At 37.2% G+C, this 19,878-nt stretch overlaps 1 pseudogene; it reads left to right on the top strand.

Moving 5' to 3' along the window:
• The first annotated feature begins 5,221 nt into the window (after positions 1–5,221).
• On the top strand, positions 5,222–5,722 carry LOC105501544 (annotated as a pseudogene).
• Positions 5,723–19,878: the final 14,156 nt, after the last annotated feature.

Raw genomic sequence — 19,878 nt, 5'->3', positions numbered from 1 at the left:
TCTTTTTCTTGACAAAGAAAAGCCTGGATCAGAGGGCTATTCTGGTGAATTCTAACAAACATTTTAAAGAAAGGTTTACATCAGATTTCTCAAACCCTTCCAAAAAGTGGAGGAGGAGAGAACACTTTCTAACTCATTCTATGAAGCCAGAATTACCTGGATACCAAGGCCAGAAAAAGGCAGTACAGGAAAAGAAAACTGCAGACCAATATCCCTGAGGAATATTGTTACAAAAATCCTCAAGAAAATGCTAGCAAACTGTATTCGGTAACATATGAAAAGGATTGCTATTTCTGGAATGAAAGGGTGGTTCACGAGATATAAAAATAAATCAATGTAATGCACATTCAAAGAAGGAAGGGGAAAAATACCCACATAACCATCCCAATTGATTCAGGAAAAGCATTTGAAAAAGATCAACATCCTCTTATGATTTTAACTATAAATAGAAGGAAAGTTTTTCTTTTCTTTTCTTTTTTTTTTTTTTTTTTTTTTTTTTTTGAGATGGTGTCTCACTCTGTGGCCTCCCAAAGTGCTGGGATTACAGGCCTGAGTCACCATGCCCTGCTGGGAACTTTTCCAACACTATATGTAAGAAAACTCCCTGCTACCATCATACTTGATGCTAATAGACTGAATTTTTTTTTCTTAAGATCTGGAACAAGACAAAGATGCCTACTCCTGCAATTCAACATAAATCTGGATGTTCTGTCCAGAGCAAATGAACAAGAAAAAAATTTTAAAAGGAATGGAAATTAAAAACTAAGAAGTAATGTTATGTCTTGTCACTAACATGATCTTTATGTAGAAAACCATAAGGATTCCACAAAAACAAACAAGGAAAAAGTATTAGATCTAATAAACATATTCGGCCAAGTTACAGGATAAAAATTCAATAGGCAAATCCAGTTGTATTTGTATACACTAACAATGAACAACCTGTAAAGGTAATAAGAAAAACAATTCCACTTACAATAGCATCACAGAAAATACCTAGGAATAAACTTGATCACAGAAGTGAAAGACTTGTACACTGAAAACTACAAAATATTGCTGAGAGTAATTAAAGGAGACATTAAGCAGGTGGAAAGACATCTCATGCTCATGGTTAAAAGACAGAAAACCCTGAACAGACATTTCTCAAAGGAAGATATTCATGCAGCCAACAGACACATGAAAAAATGCTCAGCATCACTCGCCATCAGAGAAATGCAAATCAAAACCACAATGAGATACCATCTCACACCAGTTAGAATGGCCATCATTAAAAAGTCAGGAAACAACAGGTGCTGGAGAGGATGTGGAGAAATAGGAACACTTTTACACTGTTGGTGGGATTGTAAACTAGTTCAACCATTATGGAAAACAGTATGGCGATTCCTCAAGGATCTAGAACTAGATGTACCATATGACCCAGCCATCCCACTACTGGGTATATACCCAAAGGATTATAAATTATTCTACTACAAAGACACATGCACACGTATGTTTATTGCGGCACTATTCACAATAGCAAAGACTTGGAATCAACCCAAATGTCCATCTGTGACAGACTGGATTAAGAAAATGTGGCACATATACACCATGGAATACTATGCAGCCATAAAAAAGGATGAGTTTGCGTCCTTTGTAGGGACATGGATGCAGCTGGAAACCATCATTCTTAGCAAACTATCACAAGAAGAGAAAACCAAACACCGCATGTTCTCACTCATAGGTGGGAACTGAACAATGAGATCACTTGGACTCGGGAAGGGGAACATCACACACTGGGGCCTATGATGGGGAGGGGGGAGGGGGGAGGGATTGCATTGGGGAGTTATACCTGATATAAATGATGAATTGATGGGTGCTGACGAGTTGATGGGTGCAGCACACCAACATGGCACAAGTATACATATGTAACAAACCTGCACGCTATGCACATGTACCCTAGAACTTAAAGTATAATAAAAAAAAAAAAAAAAAGACAGAAAACCCTTTCGAAAATTCATATGGAATCTCAAGGGACCCCGAATAGCCAAAACAATCTTGAAAAAGAAGAACAACCCTGGAGTTCTCACACTTCTTGATTTCAAAACTTACCACAAAGCTATGGTAATGAAATATTGTGGTACTGACATAAGGGTAGACATAAAGATGAATGCACTAGAATACAGTACTCAGAAATAAACCCTCACATACATGATCAAATGAGTTTCAGTAAGGGCGCTGAGACTATTCAGTGAGGAAAGGACAATCTTTTCAACTAATGTGGTGGAAAATCGGGATATTCACATGCACATGAATGAATTAGACCCTTGCCTTACATCATATACAAAAATTAAGTCAAAATGGATTAAAGACATAAATTTAGGAGCTAAAATGATACAGTTCTTAGAAGTAAACTAGGGGGAAATCTTGATGACATTAGATTTGTCAGTGTTCTCAGATATGACACCAAAAACACAGGCAACAAAAGGAAAAAAGTAGAGAAATTGGACTTATCAAAATTAAAAAATTTGTGCATTAAAGGATACTACTATCAAGAGAGTAAAAACACAACCCACAGAAAGGAAGAAAATACTTACAAAGCATATATTTGATAGGAGTTTAATATCCAGAATAGATAAACAACTTCTGCAATTCAAAACAACAATACAACTAACTGATAAGCTAATAAAACTAACAACCGATAAACTAATAAAACCAACAATAAAACTAACAATAAAAAACTAATTTTTTTATTGGCAAAATACTTGAATCAACATCTCTCCAAAGATGTATAAATAGCCTGTAAGTACCTGAAAAGATGCTCAACATACCTGGTCATTAGGGAACCGCAAAGCCAAACCACAATTAGAAACCAATTCATACCCATTTAGGATGGTCATTATTGGGAAAAAAATGGAAAATAGCAAGTGCTGGTGAGAAGTTGAAACTCTTGTGCCAGTGCTGGGGGATGGAAATGACACATCCTCTGTGAAAGACAGTTTGGTGATTCCTCAAAAAATGAGAATTACCATGTGTTCAATAATTCCACTTCTAGATACAGACCTCAAAGAAAGACCCAACCAGATACTTGTATACCATGGTGCACAACAGCATTAATCACAATAAACAAAAGCTGGAAGCAACCCAACTGTGTGGACAGATGAACAGATAAACAAAACACAGCACGTACACACCGTGGAATATTATTCAGCCTTAAGAAGAGAATGAAATACCTGGTGCTTGCTACAACATGAATGAACCTTGAAACATTATGCTAAGTGAAATAAGGCAGAGGCAAAGCGACAGATATTTTATGATTCCACATTTATGAAGTGCCTAGAATAGATAAATTCACAGAAGCAGAAAGTAGAACGCAGATTACCATGATGTACAGGTCCGCACCCCACCCACCACCAGAGATCTCTACATGTTTTCACTTGGGTGATACCAATGACAAGAGGAGGAATGTAAAGAGTCTTTTAACCTGCCTCTGAAGCCCTCTAAGAGGGAAGTCTCAACTTCCATGCTGGGGATAGGGGGTATGGGAAATTTAATGAATACACAGTTTCTGTTTGGGATTATCTACAATTTCTGGTAATTGATAGCAGTGATGCTTGCGTAACATTGTGCACATGCTTAAAGTCACTTAATTACACACTTTAAAATGGTTGAAGTGGCAAATTTTATGTTATGCATATTTTACCACGGTAAAAATAAATAAATACATAATTAAATAAAATGAACTTTGGAAAAAAAAAAATCCTGGCCTGCATCCAGTCTTTCTTTTCCATAGGATCTATGCACACTGCCTGAATTTTCATGCTTTCTTTTTTGGGGGGCAGGGGGTGGAGTCTTGCTCCATCATCCAGGCTGGAGTGCAGTGGCATGATCTTGGCTCACTGCAACCTCTGCTTCCAGGGTTCAAGTAATTCTCCTGCCTCAGCCTCCAGAGTTGCTGGGATTACAGGCGCCTGCCCCCATGCCTGGCTCAGTTTTGTATTTTTAGTAGAGATGGGGGTTTCACCATGTTGGCCAGGCTGGTCTCGAACTCCTGACCTTAAGTGATCCCCCCACACTGGCCTCCCAAAGTGCTGGGATTACATGAGCCACTGTACCCTGCCTGATTTTTCATGCGTTCTTTTGCCCATTTTCAAGTTATTTTCCTCTCAGAGATTGCAAGATAGAGTTCACTTAAATTCTGAAGTTATCTTTAACAGATGAGCGAAGTTTCCCTTCATGCTAGGTATACTCTTTGATCTTCAAGGTACTCATGGTTAAAAGAGCATATACATTTCAGAACTAAAATAAGATCAAAATTACTGATTATTTGTTTAACCTTAGCACTAAAAATAGGCCTCTGATGTTACAGACTTCACAATACGATTTCTTCATTAATCTGAATATATGTGTGCATGTGTCTCTGCGTGTGTATCTCAACTTATTGTAGCTTTAAAAAAATTCAAAATCCCCTTTACCATGAAAACAAGTTTATGCTTCAATTTTCCTAAAAGCCTCTAAGGTCTAAGCAGAATTCTGTATATTATAATTTAAAATATTATCATTAAAAAGTGCATTTGGTGAGACCTCGAAAATGGTCACTTAAAACTGAAAGTAAATACAACGCTTTGTTGACTGGTAGGAGCTGCTTCCTCCTCCTATCTGCCTCCCGCCATGCCCCTTCTCCCAACAACCGCTTAGCTTCTAGCTGAGTAGAAAGGATGTTCTAGCAGCTACAAGTAGCTCCTGAAGCACCTGTATGAAGTGCTTGGTCTATGTTTCTGTTAAAAAAATGTCTAACAGAGGTTTTGGTAAAATTTATCCTAAAGGAATAAGAGGGTAAATTATTTTGTGAATGAGGCTCTGAGCTGACTCACTGTATATATTGTTGTAAAAATATGTAACTGGAATTAATATGCTGCATGTTTGCACTGTAAATGCTTACAAAGTATTTTTTAAAATCCCTCTAACATTCAAATGTTTTACTGTATACGTGGTGTCTTGTTAGTTGGCAGGTTAAAAGTCTTTTTCAGGGTCCTCGGCTGCACTGATGTGCAGGGGGCTGCGGGAATAACTGACAAGCCCCCCAACATTCGAGGGTGTTGCTTTGATTTTTCTTGTAATATTTCTTGAAACAATGTAGATAGAATCACATCACATGCAGTGAGCCGAGATGGCATCACTGCACCCCAGCCTGGGCCACAGAGCGAGACTCCATCTCAAGGAAAAAAAAAAAGTTGCCCCATTCGTGATGCAGAGTTCTGATGCAGAGATATTTGAAGTTGATAGGGAAACTGACAAACAATCTGTGATTAACAAGACCATGTTGGAAGATTTTGAGTGGATGATGAATGGTGAAGGAGATGATGACTTAGTTCCTCTACCAAACGTCAATGCAGCAGTATTTAAACAGGTCAGGCCATGGTGCGCTCGCCACAAGGATGACCCTCCTCCTCCCCAGGGTGATGAGAACAAAGAAAGGGGAACAGACCATACTCCTGTGTGGGATCAGGAATTCCTTAAAGTTGACCAAGGAGCACTTTTTAAACTTATTCTGGCTGCAGACTACTTAGACTTCAAAAGTCTCCTTGATGTTACATATAACACTCTTGCCAATATGATCAAGGGGAAAACTCCCGAGGAAACTGACAAAATCCTTCAATATCAAAATGACTTTATGGAAGAGAAAGAAGCCGAAGTGCACCAAGAGAACTGTGGCGTGATGAGAAGCAAAATGTGTCTGACACTGTAACACTATAAAGATCTAGTTGTACTGCTCTGATTACAGTTGCTAATGTTAGACAAATGCAGCAGCAAATCACTTCTATTAGCAAAATATTGTCTTCATTGCATGAGTAATCTGAGTAGTTTTGGAGTGTATGGCTAAGTTTCTTCTTCTATGATTGAAAGTTTCTTTTTTTTTCTCTTAATGAAACTAAACTGTGGGTTCTCTATTTTAAAAATATAAAAGAAATAGAAGAAAAAATTAAAACACTCCCAGTTTGTAGATGACATGATTTTCTGAGTAGAACTAGTTAAGTGAATTCAGCAAGTTTTTAGGATGTGAGATCAACACACAAACATACTAACGATAGACATGTGGAGATGGACTTTAAAACACAATATGATTTAAAATTATTTCAAAGAAAAGGTAATATTTAGGTACAAAATTATGTCCAAATTTTAACAGAATACATAAAAGATCTGTATCCTAAAATTCAGAAAGTGCTGATGAAAGGAATCATAGACCTAAATAAATGGATATATATCGTGTTCATGAATTGGAAATTTCAACATATTAAAGATGTCAGTACTTTAAAAGTTGACTTACAGATTTAGTGCAATTTTTATCAAAGTCCCAACAAAGCGTTTTATAGACATAAATAAGTTTATTCTAAAATATATGTGGAAAGGCACAGGACCAAAAATAGTGAAAACAATTTTCAAAGAGTAAAGTGAGAGGAATCCCTGTGCCTGGTGTTGCTATATGTCTACAGAAAACAATGCAATGTGGTGCTGACAGAGGCAGAGACATGTAGACCAAAGGAACAGACTAGAAAATCCAAAAATAGACCCACACAATTATGCCCAATGAATCTGTAAAAACAATTAAATGGAGGAAGGATAACATTTCAATAAATTGTGTTGGGGACAATTACTATGCATCCATGGATAAAATAATGAACTTTGCATTCAATCTCAGATCTTACCAAAAATGAACTAAAAATAGATCACAAATTCTTCCCTGCTGGAGTACAGTGGGCCATCTCGGCTTACTGCCACCTCCGCCTCCCGGGTTCAAGCAATTCTCCTGCCTCAGCCTCCCAAGCAGCTGGGATTATAGGCGCCCACCACCATGCCCGGCTAATCTTTGCATCTTTAGTAGAGATGGGGTCTCAAATTCCTGACCTCAGGTGATCCGCCCTCCTCAGCCTCCCAAAGTGCTAGGACTACAGGTGTGAGCCACCGCGCCTTGCCTAAAACTATAGATATTTTAGAAAAATAAACATAGGAGAAAGTCTTCGGGACTTAAGAGTAGGTGGTGTTTATAAAACAGATGGTGCTTTCATAAAACTATATGGTGTTTTTAAAATAAAACTAAACACATACCTATCATACAGCCCAGCAATGAAAGTTTTAGGCATTACAGTATTACAGAGAAATGAACATTTCTGTTCACATGAAAACACATGTACAGTTGTTCATAGTGACTTTACTTGTATTAACCAAAAGCTGGAAATAACCCAAATGTTTTCCTCCAGCGAATGGTTAAACAAACTGTGGTAAGTTCATAGAATTGTCTTTCCTTTCAGACACCGGAGGGGAAGGGTCCCTCTGTAGCACGCGAGAGGTATGTACGGACAAGTTGTCCTGTGTCAGCTGCGGCCATGGGAGACCCATGATCACTAGTGGAGCTGATCATGCTCTGCCTCTGCTCTATGTGAGTAAAGCATTCATCTATTCAGCGGTTGGCTGTACTGTGTTTTCCTTGGCAACTCCAATACCAAGATGCAGTAGGCAGAAGTGTCAGGGTTTTCACTCCTCGTGACAGGCAACTGATGTCACTTGCTTGATAGTAACCACTACACCATTCCTATTAGAAATGTTAAAGAAAGTCCTTCAACTTGAAACAAAGGACACTAGGCAGTAACTTCAAGCCCTATAAAAATATAAAGTTATTTGGTAAAGATAAATGTATGGACAAATATTTTAAATTGTGTTATTATAATTCTTATTTGTAATGCCACTTTTAATTATTTAATAGGATTTCAAGTTTAAAAAGCATAACTATAAATCTATATTAATGGGTACACAATATAGAAAGATAATTTGTGACATAAAATGGGAGTGTGAAGAGAGTTATAAAGGAGTAGAGTTTTTGTATGTGATTGAAGTTGCTATCAGTTGAAAATTGATTTTTCTAGCAACTGTTTTATATAATCCCTGTGGTAACACAAAAGATATATCTAGAGAATGTATACAAAGAGAAATAAGAAGAAAATAAAATAAATATCACTAAAGATCAACTGAACACAAAGGAAGGCAGTAAGGGAGAAATAAAGGGAAAAAAACTATAAGACATAGACAAAAAAATTAGCAAAATGGCAAGAGTAAATTGCTAATCATAAGATATATTTTGGCAGAATGGATGAAAAAACAAGATGCAACTATATACTGTCTACACAAGACTTGTTATAAATCCGAAGACATGCATTGAGGAAGAGAAAGAATGGAAAAAAAGACAATTCATGCAAATATTAAAAAAGGAGCAAGTGGCTATATTGATATTGGATAAAAGAGATGTTGAGTTGAAAGCTGTCACAAGAGACAAAGAAGAGCACTATGTAATGACAAAAGGGTCAATTCACCAAGAAGATACAATACTTATAAATACATATATATAGATTTATATATATACACACTGAGCATGAGAGCTCCTAAATTTATGAAACCAACCTTGACATAATTGAAAAGAGGAAAATACTGAACTACAATAATTATGGGGACTTTAATATCACAATTTCAATAATTGATGAAACATCCAGAGAAAAGATCAATAATAAATAGGGGACTTGAGCAACATTATAGACCAACTGAAACTGACAGACATATACAAAACACTTCACCCAAAAACAATAGAACACACATTTTGTTCTCAAGTATACATGGAGCATAGTTCAGGATAAACCATATGCTAAGCCCCCAAAAAAGTCTTAATACACTTAAAAGATTAAAATCATCAAGGTACTTTTTTTTATTACGATGGAATGAAACTAGAAATCAATAGCAGGAGGAAAACTGGAAAGTCTACAAATGTGTGGAAATTAAATGACGAACACTTAAGTAACCAATGGGTCAAAGAAAAAAACACAAAGAAAATTAGAAAATATATTGAGAGAAATTAAAATGTAAACACAATATATTAAAACTTGTGAGATGCTGAAAAAGTAATACTAAGAAGGAATTTTATAGCTGTAGATGTTTATACTATAAAGGAACTAAATCAACAATGTACCTGTATTCCTTAAGGAAGTAGAAAAAGAAGAAACTTCACACATCTAGCACACAAAAAGATACAATAAAGATTACAGCAGAGATAAACGAAATAGAGACTAGAAAAACAAGAGAGAAATTAGTGAAACACAGGGTTGACCATGTAAAACATGAACAGAACTGTCAAGCCTTTAGCTAGAACAACTGTGAAAAAGCAGGAAGCTCAGGAGCCAGGCGCGGTGGCTCATACCCGAAATCCCAGCACGTTGGGAGGCCAAGGTGTGTGGATTGGAGGTCAGGAGATCGAGACCATCCTGGCTAACACGGTGAAACCCCGTCTCTACTAAAAATACAAAAATTAGCCTAGCGCCGTGGCGGGCGCCTGTAGTCCCAGCTACTCCGGAGGCTGAGGCAGGAGAATGGCGTAAACCCGGGAGGCGGAGCTTGCTGTGAGCCCAGATCGTGCCACTCGCTCCAGCCTGGGCGACAGAGCGAGACTCCGTCTCAAAAAAAAAAAAAGGAGGAAGCTCAAATGGCTAAAATGAGAAATGAAAGTGGGGACATGACAATTGATTTCACTGAAATAAAAAGGATTATGAGAAATTAATAGGAACAATTATACACCAAAAATTTGTTTAACCTAGATGAAATGGATATATTCCTAGAAATACAGTCTACCAAGACAAAGTCAAGATGAAATAGAAAACCTTAATAGATCTATAAGCAGTAAGGAGATCAAAGGAGTTATCAAAAATCTCTCAACAAAGAAAACCTAGAATCAGATGGGTTGACTGATGAAGTCTATCAAGCATTTAAGGATTTAATACCAATCCTTGTCAAACTCTCCCAAAATATTGAAGAATAGAGAACACTTTCAAACTCATTCTCTGAGGCCAGAGATACTCTAATACTAACCACACACAAAGACACTACAAGAAAATAAAACAAGAGACCATCATGATGAATATTGATGGAAAAATCCTCAACAAAATACTGGCAAACAGAATTTGATAGCAGGTTAAAGGGGCTATACACAGTGATCAAGTGAGATTTATTCCTGGAATGCAAGAATGTTACACCAAATAAATATCAGTCAGTATAACACACCAAATTAACAGAATAATGAAGAAATTGACATTATTTCAGTTGATGCAGAAAAAGCATTTGACTAACAACTTTGTCAAAATTCAAATTCTACCATAAAAACACTAAGCAAACTAGGAATTGAAAGAAACTACCTCAACATAATAAAGGTAATAAATAAAAAGCCCCCAGTTTGGCGGGGCGTGGTGGCTCATGCCTATAATCCAAGCACTTTGGGAGGCCAAGGCAGGCGGATCACAAGGTCAGGAGATCGAGACCATCCTGGCTAGCACAGTGAAACCCCGTCTCTACCAAAAATACAAAAAATTAGCTAGGCGAGGTGGTGGGCACCTGCAGTCCCAGCTATTCAGGAGGCTGAGGCAAGAGAATGGCATGAACCCAGGAGGCAGAGCTTGCAGTGAGCTGAGATTGGGCCACTGTACTCCAACCTGGGCGACAGGGTGAGACTCCATCTCAAAAAAAAAAAAAAAAAGCTCCCAGTTTACATCACACTCAGTGTTGAAAGACTGAAAGACTTTTCTCTAAGATCAAGAACAACGCCAGTATGTCCAGGTTTGCCAGTCTATTCAACATAGTACTTAAAGTCCTAACCAGAACAATTAAGCAAGAAGAGGAAATTCAAAAAGATATCCAAATGGAAAGGGGAAAGCTAAATCATCTCTCTTCTCAGATTATATGATCATATATGTAGAGAACCCTAAAAATATCACAAAAACCTATTAGAAGTACAATTTACCCAGAATTCTACTACTCCTTACCAAGGAGCGTCTATTCTTACACTGATATATGACATACTTTCAAACTTTCTCAATATCAAAGAGATTGTCTCACCAACAGCTAAGGTTATATCGTACCGATCTGTAATATTTGTTATTTCTAGCTAGAAGAAATTATCTTACAGTTTGACATGTATTTGATCTTAAAGAATCACACAGAAAAAGGCTTCTCTTATACTGTCAAATTTTGAAGTGGGAAAAAGACTTTCGAGATTGCTAAAAAAACAACCTGTAACATATCTGAAATGCTTTGTATCTTGATAACCTCAGAATTCAGGTAAAATGTTGATTTGATGTTTACACAGGGAGTAATATTTTAGTTACTTAAATACTAACATGAGTATAATTTAAATTACTCTGGTTTAAGGCTAGTACAAGACTCTGTGACTGTAAACACTTCAACTGAGCCAAGTTTGAATTATTTAAAGTGTTATGTCATTTATTTATTTTCCACAAAGAAATGTCCTTCCACCTCAGGCCAAAAGAAAAGAAAGAAAACAAAAGTCTAGAATATGAAGGAGAACCATGGGAAGAGAAAGGAGGCAAAGAACTACAAAGACGGATCTCACAAAATGGAAATGACATTTATTGGAATTAAGGAACACCTTCCTTTAGTAATATCATAGTACAGCCAACATAAAACAAGAACGTATTATTGTATCCAAAGTCAACGGACAGTGTAATTAATGCCCAGGACAATCCATGACTCATCACATCCTACAGCCATGTTAACAGAGGCCAACAGGCTCAGCGGTGCCCCCAGTGCTATGCCTGCTAGAGGACAAAGCTTAAAGAAAGTGAAATATAGTAGTATATGATAAAGTGGAAAAAAACAAAAATGTTCTTTGCTGATCCACATGCTCCATGAGAAATCTTATCAAGGATCTTGTAAAAGTGATAAAATCATAGATGAGAAAGACAGTTGCAGAGGTCAAACCCAATTTCACATTTTGTTTAATTTGCTGAAAGCATTTGGTAAACAATCTATGTATTCAAATAAGAATAATTCAAAATGTTGCCACCACATTTCACAAACAAATCATTTTCAAGGATAAGCCATCTTTTCTTCTAATGAAATTAAACAACAGTCATTAATAGTTTGGCATTTCTATAATAGTTTTATCTTTGTTGATTGTAAAGTGAGTCCCGACAACATAAACCGAAATGCCAGCATTTCACGAGTGCAACACAGCAGAGCAATTTTTTTTTTTTTTTTTTGAAATGGAGTTTCACTCCTGTTTCCCAGGCTGGAGCGCAATGGCGCGATCTCAGCTCCCTGCAACCTCCGCCTCCTGGGTTCAAGCAATTCTCTTGCCTCAGCCTGCCGAGTAGTTAGGATTACAGGCATACACCACCACACCCGGCTAATGGTGTATTTTTAGTAGAGACAGGGTTTCTCCATGTTGGTCAGGCTAGTCTCGAGCTACTGGCCTCAGGTGATCCACCCGCCTCGGCCTCCCAAAGTGCTGGGATTACAGGTGTAAGCCACCGTGCCCAGTCTGCATCATATTTTTAATTTCTGAAAATTATACTTTGAAAATAAATATTCTACTAATAAAAATAGGTAACTCAAGGGACACAGAGATTTGCTTTTGTTCAGAGAAACCTTACTTCCCTTAACTGGAAGACTGATTTTTTTTTTTAACTACTGAACTATGACAGGAATGTTTTGAACTGGAGCACTAATTATGGGCTACTTGTGTATCTGGGCCCTTTCTCAATAAAATTACAATCTATAAAAGAAGAAGGCAACCAGATAATACAACTTGTAAGTAGTACTGTGAGAGACTTTTAGAGAAAAACGTGCTGGCATATAAAAGGGTCATGAGGCTGTATTGACTCAAACTTGTTCAAGAAGTAAACAAAAGCCTAATGATAACAAAAATGTGTGTTTATAAGTATGCAGTTTTAAAAAGAATGCTAAGTTGATTTTCTGCCACCCCTCTCTAAGACTCCCTTTTGTAGGTTGCTATGCTGGGCTTTATGACAGCTGTAACACCTGCTCCTCCCCAGTTCTCCTCCTTTGCCTCATTTCTGATGTAGGTGTTCATAAAATCCTACCCCAATCTTCTTTGCTTCTCATTTCCGTCCTCTACTTGGCAACTCCATCCATTTTACCAGGTTTAAGTAACTATCACTGCTATGTGTTCACGCTCGATTTCTCTTCTTAGTTCCAGCATAGGAGCTACTGCGGATTATTTATATGTGGGCATCTTTTTTGTGTGTGTGATGGAGTCTCACTTTGTCACCCAGGCTGGAGTGCAATGACATGACCTTGGCTCAGTGCAACCTCCACCTCACCGGTTTAAGCGATTCTCCTGCCTCAGCCTCTTGCGTAGCTGTGATTCCAGGTGCCTGCCACCATACCTGGCTAATTTTTGTATTTTTAGTAAAGATGGGGGTCTCACCATGTTGGCCAAGCTGGTCTCGAACTCCTGACCTCAAATGATCCACCCACCTCAGCCTCCCAAAGTGCTTGGATTACAGGCATCAGCCACAGCGCCCAGCCTATATGTGGGTATCTTACAGATTACCTCAAGCTCAACAAGCACAAAACTCCTCTAGGCAGCAAATCTCTAAAACCTGCTCCTCTCCTCCTCATAATTTCCCCGTTATCACTCAGGCTTGAAACCCTGGCACTGTCTATTTTTCAAACATCCTCTTCTTTGATTCTCTCTCCATATGCATTTAGATCTCCTTTTTCAAGTTGCCAAAGGTACCTTTATATTATATCATGTAATTTTTAAAAAATATTTTACTCTTCTGAATGATTAAGTTGTTTGGTAAAGAACAAACATCCATACTCTTGAATCTTCTATCCTTAGCTTCCATGATTGGAGCCAATTCTATGATTTCTTATTCATCCAACCTGTACTTCCAATGCTTCCCCAGCACGTCCTGCTGAAATCTCTATGTTGGCCTCCCATATAGGATAAAAGTCCTGTGTTCTTGTTATAAAATATAGAATGTGGGGGGTCTAAAGAAGACCTTTTACCTCCTGTGAAAGTTAAAGGGAGCACAGTCTACAAGACCACTCTCACTTCTAACACCAGTTGCAAGTTCAAGGGATTCCCAAAACTACTTTCAGGTTTGAGAATTCACTAGAAGGGCTCGCAGAACTTACTGAAAGGTGTTAGACTCATGGTTATGATTTATTACAGTGAAGGAATACACATTAATATCAATCAAGAAAAGAGAAGCATAGAGAAAAGCCCAACAAAGTACCCAACGTGAAACTTTTGTTCTCTCGTTGTGGAATCAGGACAGCATTTCCTGGCATCAATGTGTGACATTGCTCAGGTAGTATTGCCAAGCAGGGATGCTCACCTGAGCCTTGATGTCCAGAGTCTTTTTTTTTTTTTTTTGAGACGGAGTCTCGCTCTGTCGCCCAGGCTGGAGTGCAGTGGCCGGATCTCAGCTCACTGCAAGCTCTGCCTTCCGGGTTTACGCCATTCTCCTGCCTCAGCCTCCCGAGTAGCTGGGACTACAGACGCCCGCCACCTCGCCCGGCTAGTTTTTTGTATTTTTTAGTAGAGACGGAGTCAGCGTGTTAGCCAGGATGGTCTCGATCTCCTGACCTCGTGATCCGCCCGTCTCGGCCTCCCAAAGTGCTGGGATGATGTCCAGAGTCTTATCCATTACTAGACAGTTGACTATGTATGTGATTGTCTTAAGTTTCCGGCTCTGCAGGACAGGACTCAAAGCCCCAACCCCACTCTAAATCACACTGTTAAAATCTTGCTGGCTCAAGGTCCCCAGGAAGGCAAAGAAGTTCCTATCGGGCATGACATTCCAAGAGCTAGAGATTACCTCCAAGAAGCCAAGGGTAAAAAGCAGACCTTTCTTTAGGCAAGAATAGCCTGGGCAACATAGGCCCCATTTGTACAGAAGATAAAAAATCACCTCATGGTGGCACATGCCTATTGTCCAAGCTGTTCAGGAAGTTGAGGCGAGAGGGCTCCTTCAGTTCAGGAGGCTGAGGCTATGGTGAGCTCTGATCACGCTGCTACACTCCAGCCTGGGTGACAGAGTGAGAACTTGTCTAAAGGAAAAAAAAATCTTTACTACAGACCCTCCTACTTTGTTAGGTTTTCAAGATAAAATGGATTTGTAGCTGGGCTGGAAAACGTCTATCTTTGAATCTGGAAACACCTGGATGTCTGGGTTTTGACTCTTGGCTAAGCTAGGGTCAGTAAGGTTTATGTAATTCTGTTTAAGTTCTGATCTGGAGACTTTGATACTTAGTTTCTTTACTAATGGTTTTCCACCGACATAACCAGTTGAAAAGCATGGCTTGCGTATATGACTATAGGGACTTATAACACTCCTAGTGAGGGCTTCTCTTAACTCCCAGGAAGACAAAATTCCTGGTCCACATGGTAGAGGTTCAAGTTAGATTCACAGCCTGGTCCTGTATGTGCAAAGAAGGTGGCCCTGGAGAGTTGGGATGTCAAAATGTCTCTTGGACTCCCAGTGTTTGCTTGCTTTTTCTTTCTCTTGCTGTATCATATAATTTGCATTTTGGTAAAAAAGAAATAAGTACATTTTGTGTAATCTGGTGAATCCTTTCAAATATATGAACTGTGGGAAAAAATATACCAGTGTTTATTACACTTACAGAAATTTTACTAAGAATTAGAAAATTTTCAAATATCATAACCTGAACCAAGGATTTCACATGTAACTAACGTCACTCTCTCCTTCATAGTTCAGAAGAGTGATGAGATGAAATTCAATAAATAAATCTGGGGTTTTGGTAAATATAATGTCAACCACTTTCTCACTCTTGAATAACAGTTTAAATTTTAGTTACTTTTATGATTTTAAGATACTTCATTAATTTAACTATCAGAAAATATTTGTTAAACTGCACATTAGGTTTCAGACTCTCAAAAATGATGAAAATTCATAAAAACTATATTATAAAGAAGAAATTACCACACCAGAGACAGGGGTATAGAAAGAAAACTGAGCAAGTCTGGTCAGAGGCAGGCCTGGTACAAGGACCTGGGGAAGACAGTGTCACTGAGAGTCGGTGGAGGAAACGAGGCTCCATAAACAGAACTTTGGTTGTGATCTCTGGTTTTCCAGCCAAACTTTCTTCTAATTTTTCTCTCAGATTCCTCAAAGAAATGGGCGGCAATTGTAAAGTGACAGTAATGATTAAGCTAATTACCAGACAAAAACAAACAAAAACAAATGATGACTTAAAACTACCATCTCTCAACAAGTATGATTTAGGCCTTCTATGGTCATGGATTAAAATACTTAATACTGTTAACAAGTCAATACTCCTCAAAGTAATCTGTAGATTCAAGCAATCCCTATAAAACTCCTAACGGCCTTTTTTTACAGAAATAGAAAAATCCATTCTAAAATTCATGTGAAATTTCAAGGACCCAAAATAGCTAAGACAATCTTGAAGAACAAAGTTAAAGGACTCACACTTCCAGATCTTATAATATGTTATAAAACTACAGTAATCAAAACCAATATATTTCTGGCATAAAGACAGATCTATAGACCAATGTAATAAAATAGAGGACCTGGAAAGAAACAATCAAATATTTGGCCAAATGATGTCAGATAAGAATACTAAAATCACTCGATGGGGAAAGGACAGTCTGTTTAAAAACGGTGTTGGAAAAACTGAATATCTGCATGCAAATGAGTATGGTAGGGGCTTATCTTACACCATATACAAAAGTTAACACAGATGGATTAAAAGCCTAACTGTAGGATGCAAATCTATACAACTCCCAGAAGGAAACATGGAAGAAAAGCTTCACAATATTAGATTTGGCAACGATTTCTTGGATATGCCTCCAAAATCACAAGCAGCAAAAGCGAAAATAGACAAATGAGATTACATCAAACTTAAAAGCTTTTGTGTACCAATGGCACAATCAACAGTATATAAAAGTAACCTATGACATGGGAGAGAATATTTGCATTTTATATATATACATATATGGGGTTAATATTCAGACAATCTAAAGAACTACAATTAAACAAGAAAAAATAATCGAATAACCTCGTTAAAAAATGGAGAAAGGGGCTTCAGGAGACATTTCTCCTAAGATGATATACAAATGGCCAACAAGCATGTGAAAAGATGTTCAATATCACTAATCATTACAGTAATGCAAACAAAACCAATGTAAATAAAATGATAACTGCTATGGAAAACAGTATGCCAGTTCCTCAAAAAATTAAAAACAGAACTACCATATGATCTAACAATCCCACTTCTTACGGTTAATTTTATATGTCAACTACACTGTGCTATGGAGTACTCAGATATCTGGTTAAACATTATTTCTAGATGTGTCCATGAGGATGTTGCTGGATGAAATTAACATTTGAATTGGTAAACTGAGTAAATCAGATTGCCATTTGCAATGTGTGTGGGCCTCATGCAATCTATGAAGGCCAGAACAGAATAAGAAGCTGACTAAAAAAGAATTCCTTCTTTCTTCCTGACAGTCTTTGAGCTGACACATTGGTCTTCTCCTGCCTTTAGATTGAAACTTACACCATTGGCTCTCCTGGGTCTGAAGCCTTGAAACTTAGACCATAATTATACTATCATCTCTCCTGGGTCTCCAGATTGTCGATTTTAGATCTTCAGCATCTCAGCCTCCATAATCACATAAGCCAATTCCTTATATTAACTGGATAACCTGGATTAGTACAGTGTATAACCAAAGGTACTGAACACAGGGTCTCAAAGAGATATTTGCACACTGATTTTATAGCAGTACTATTTTCAATAACCAAGAGTCTGAGGCAACCCAAATATCCATCAATGAAAGAATGGGATAAGCAAAATGAGGTCTATTCATACAATAAAATATTATTCCACTCTAAAAAATGAAGTGCTGATATATGCTATAACATGGATGAACTTCAAAAACATTATGCTAAGTGAAAGAAGCGAGACACAAAAGGTCACATATTGTTTGATCTCATTTATACAAAACACCCAGAAAAGATAAGTCTATGGAAATGGAGAACAGACTAGTGGTTGCCAGGAGCTGGGCAAGGGAGAAATAGGGAGTAATTGCTTAATGGCTATGTGGTTTCCTTTGGGATGATGAAAATATCTTGGAACTAGCTGGAAGTGGTGGTTGCACAGCAATGTTAATGTGCTAAATGCCACTGAATTATACACCTAAAATGGTTAGTGGTTAATTTTATGTTACATGAATTTTACATCATTATAAAAATTCGACCCAAAAAGTATGATTTAAACACTCTTGATTTACAATAATTTATTATTAAATCCTTACATATGGGTCTTCCAGGTTAAGGTTGAGTTCCAGACAATAAATTTAGTAAAATGACCATACAACTGTAAATATGCTGCATTTCAAATTGCATGCATATGCAATTTTGCAAAATAGATAGGCTTTTAAATGTTTGATAAACATATTCCAAAAAGGCAAAGTCAACGAAAAAGTAAAGCTCTCAAAATTAGGATTTGACTACTTTGTTTTCAAAAAGATTGCATTAATATTTAACCTAAAATTGTAATTTCTAAATATCATTCAATAAAAAGCCAGATTACTAAAATCTGAAATATAATCCAAAGAAGAAAGTGCGAATAAAGTTAAACTATTTTTTCTTCCCAATTATCTCCTAAAGAAAAGTCTTTTCTCCAAGGTTATTCACACAAAAGACTGAGAAAAAAAGATTATACACACACACACACACACACACACACACACACACATACACACGCATGCAAACAGTTTACAGTAAACCACCCTGACTTTCCACTTTGTCAAAACAGTAGTCTGTTCTTGGAATTATTCTGTCTCTAATCTTAATCATTCATTGAACTTTCTCAGTTACATGGCCCATAAGGTTATAACCACCATATTCTACTCTAAGGGTGCAAAGTGAGTAAACTACGGTGGCAATGAGATTCACAGAATGGTCCGAAGAGATTTGATACAGTCTAATTGGACATAGGTATTTGCTTTTCTCTCTTGCCAGACAATGTTCAAATTAACTCTCATTGCCTGCTAAAACACTACTTTATCAATGACCTAGTAGAGCAATATACTTCCCTCTTTGAAAGTTTGTAGAGCAGTATACTCCCTGCTGTCAGTGAAACGTTCAAATAGAAAGTCCAATGAATTAAATAATACATGTGACAGTTTTATTAAAATGTAACTTTGTCAAAAGGATCATTTAGAAGACAATCTTTTAACAGAAAAGAGGTAGAAGGACTAAACACGACTTTTTATTATTTCTCCTAATATTTCTCCAGCATTAGAATCCTGATCTACTTAGTCATGCTTTCTCAAAACACTGTCTATGGTTTATGTTGGTAGAACCAGAAAAATGCCCTAATGTGTCCATATAAAAGAATTAATTCTGAGCATTTTACGTGACACTTTTTATATTATACTATTTCTTCCTTTGAGAAATACAATTATTAGTGTACAATTTATCACCATAGGTTAAAATCAGATTACAAAATACAGGGAAAATACTTACACTAGACAAGTTCACCCTGAAGCATTTCTTCATGACACTTTTAGCCATATGAACTCACCACTATTTATTAGAATGCAACATCTCAAAATAGAATATGGTATAAAACTCACTTTTTCAAATAAACACATAATTAAAAATATTAAAATATATAATTTATAAAATCTAAATGTTTACTGAGACATGCTGTATTTAATGTTAATATATCCACAAATTTTAGGCTCAAACTTCATAACGGTGACCATTTTTCTTTCAATCTCCCCCCGCAAAAAAATATTATAACCCTTGTGTATTTCTCTACTTTGTTCACAGATGCAAAGGCCAGCCAGATGGAACTGGTCAATGTTCCCAGATCTTAAATGCAGTGACTCAAATCTAATAAAAAGGCATTTGGAATACAGCATTGATAAAGTTGTATGACTGTACAGGGAAACATTCTGTTTGTAGCCATGAGATATGAACTTCTGTTTACTACTTCTTCTAATAGTTACTAGAAATACGAGAGCCAATAGACCCTTCATTTTTATTT

The sequence above is a fragment of the Colobus angolensis genome, unplaced genomic scaffold, assembly GCF_000951035.1.
Source record: "Colobus angolensis palliatus isolate OR3802 unplaced genomic scaffold, Cang.pa_1.0 Scaffold72, whole genome shotgun sequence".
NCBI lineage: Eukaryota > Metazoa > Chordata > Mammalia > Primates > Cercopithecidae > Colobus > Colobus angolensis.
Note: the sequence above shows the minus strand (reverse complement) of the source record. Positions and strands in the feature narration are given on the sequence as shown.